This window comes from Bos indicus, chromosome 17, assembly GCF_029378745.1.
Source record: "Bos indicus isolate NIAB-ARS_2022 breed Sahiwal x Tharparkar chromosome 17, NIAB-ARS_B.indTharparkar_mat_pri_1.0, whole genome shotgun sequence".
Lineage (NCBI taxonomy): Eukaryota > Metazoa > Chordata > Mammalia > Artiodactyla > Bovidae > Bos > Bos indicus.
Genome location: NC_091776.1, coordinates 47,050,655 through 47,053,985, shown reverse-complemented (window position 1 = coordinate 47,053,985; position 3,331 = coordinate 47,050,655).

Here is a 3,331-nt window from a genome sequence, read left to right as displayed (position 1 = left end):
ACCAATTCTCTCAACAAGCCCTACGAGAGCCAGCTTCCTAGTGACAGGGGGCAGAGCTATTTCTGAGCAGGCTTTTAAAACCGATCTCTGTGGAGACAGCCCATTTATCCATCAATGGATGAGTGGAGGCACACATGTGGTCCATCCATACAATGGAATATTATCCAGCCTTGCAAAGAAACAAAATATTGCATGCTACAACGTGGATGAACCTCATAAACACTAGGTTAAGTGAAGGAAGTCAGGCACCCAAAGCCACCTGTTGTAGGATTGGATTTATAGGAAAATGACCAGAGGAGGTATATCCATAGAGACAGAAAGGAGAGTGTTGGTTGCCAGGGTCTTGGAGGAGGGAGGGCTAGGGGGTGATGGCTAAGGGATACAGGGTCTCCTTTTGGGGTGATGATAATGTTTGGGACTAGATAGAGGGAGTGGTGGGCTTCCCAGGTGGTGCTGGTGGTAAAGAATCTGCTTGCCAATTCAGGAGACATAAGAGATGTGGGTTCAATCCCTGGTTGGGAAGATGCCCTGGAGGAGGGCATGGCAACCCACTTCAGTATTCTTGCTTGGGAAACCCCATGGACAGAGGAGCCTGGCAGGCTATAGTTCATAGGGTTGTTAAGAATCAGACATGACTGAAATGACTTAACACGCAGAATGGGTGTTTATACAACATTGTGGATACTAAGTGCCACTGAATTGTACACTTTAAAGTGATTTATGTGGTCACATGCATTTTACTTCAATTAAAAAAAAATCTGATCCCTGATTTTTAAAAGGATATTCATTATTCCAGAGGACACATTTGACAACAGGAAAGTCTATTTGATTTATGGCCCAAACACTTAGAAGTCAGGAGCTCTGCCCATCATGGAAATTTCAAAAATAACTGGGCATTGGTTTTACTTGGAAAATTGGATCAGGCTGCTTCCTTGGCTGTTAACTTAGTTATGTGTTACACGCAAAGGGTTGGAAACCTCTAACTCACGATTTCAGTCAAGTGGGGGAAATGAAGCCACAGCAGCCTACATTACTATGTTAAGGTGGAATCCTTTACCATGCTTTTCCAGAGGGCCCTTGGTGAGGGGCACCTAGCCTGTCTTGTGACAGAAGAGGGGAACACGACCACCCAGAATGTCGGTGTGAGGGGCAGGTGGTGAGGGACCTGGAGACGGGCGCAATTAAGAAGAAAATGGAAACAGAGCCGTTTGACTCATGCAAGATTTTCCTGTTGTGTATTTGCTGAATGTCTTCCAGGCATGAGAATTATTCTGGGTGCTGGGATGGGGGAAAGTTAAGTTAAGTCACCATGGCCCCAGCAATAATAATAACACCAATATTGATAATGCCCTTTACTAGGTGGTCACACTTCAGCTTCTTCAGTAACTGGTATGACACTGGGTGACCCAAATGATCCTTCTAAGTCTGCATGTCCAATCTGTACAACAAGACAAATAACAGTGTTCACGATGCTGTTATAAATATTAAACTAAGGCTCAGTGACAAATAGTCCATTTTTAACAAAAGGTTCGACTCACACTGATTGTCAAGCATTAATGTCATCTGGGTCCAGTTCAGCTCTGCTGATAGGAGAGACATGCATTCATATGACACAATATTTCTAGAGTTTCACCTGCATTTGGCAAAGTGAAGATGCAGCCACTAGTCTTAAGTGAGGTTGGGCTTTGTAGCATGAATGATAAGAGAATGCAAAGCAAAACAGATAGTGCAAAACTAAGTAGATAATATGAAATAAAATAGTGCTCTAATAAAACTATGCTATTTCCAACATGGTCATGGGAAGGCAATTTCTAGATTACTGTCCCAAGCTGAATTTGAAATGTCTACTGAAGGTAGAAAGAGGAGGGTGGAGGAAACAAGGGTGGACATGGACCAAGAGCAGGAGTCTGAAAGGACACGACGTGGGGAGGATTTGAACACTCTGGGAAAGGCTATAACACCACCCTCCCTGCAGACCTGGCCGAGGTTATGAAATGCCCTCCAGACAGAAAGAGCCCTAGGCAGAGAACTTGCTAGCCTCAACTGAAGTGGAATAGTTAGTGCAGCGTGGGCAGGAAAGGCACATTGGGGGGAAAAAAACCCTAAAAAACCAGTTCTGTCATCATCATTGTCACCATCACTGTCACCATCAGCATCACCAGCATCCCCAGCATCATCACCATCACCGCCATAATCACCATCGTTCTCACCATCATCAGAGGAGCCTGCCGACTATAGTCCGTGGGGTCGCAAAAGAGTCGGACACAATGTAGCAGCTAAAAACAACAGCAATCACCACCATCATCATCGTTAACAATTTCTGAGCTCTTACTCAGTTCCAGACATAGTACAATGTACTCCGTGTGCATTATTCATTTAATCCTCCCAACAGCCTCATGTTGCAGGTTCTACAATGGCCCCTTTCAACAGATAAGAAAACTGAGGCTCAGAGAGGCTAACTTGCCCAAGATCAGAAACCTGGGAATAGCAGGATCAGGACTTGCTGGAACCTGGGTATTGTAAACACACGTAGCCACTGTAAGTGTTCAATGATTAAGCGCCGTGCAAGGGAAGCTGCGTTCTCTCTATGCCGCCTGGCAGGGGGTATTTTTTGCTGGGGATAATTACCATATGTGATTCTGCCAACTCACTGCATTTTACTAATTCTAAGACACATGTTTTTCATATTTTAACATCTTTGAAGTTGGGATGGTGTGTCATATTTTGGTCTTGGATGACATACAATAATGGAATCAATGATGTCTTCAACTCAATGAAAAGTGAAGACTTAAGTTCCTGGAACAATTATGTTTCCTTCTCATGGCAGACACTGATTGTGTTATTGTTGCCATTGGACTTAAACATTAAAAAGAAAAAGCAACTCCTAGATTAACTGTATATATAAATGATTTGTTGTTGTGTAACAAATAATCACAAAAGTTAGCAGCTTACAAAACCATTGTATTTTATTTTGCAATTTTGGAGGCTTAAGCTCACGTGGGTGACTTTCTTTTCTACCTGGCATTGACAGTTTCCTTGGAGGTATTCAGCTATGGGAAGGGGTGTTCCTGAGGGCCCAAATGATGTCACTCACACCTTGACAGGGCTGGCTGGAAGGCTGGGCTTAGCTAGCAGCATTGACCAGAGCACTACCTGTGGCCTCTGTAACATGTTGGCCCCAAAGTAGAAGGGCATCTTCCATAGTGGCTGAAAACTTGCTTCAAGACCCCAAAGCAGAGCTGCAAGGTCTTTGATGGACTAGTCTTGGAAGGCAAGTGACATCTCTCTGATTCCATGTGGGAGAGAAGTTTGTGAGGGAGTGAGTGCTGGA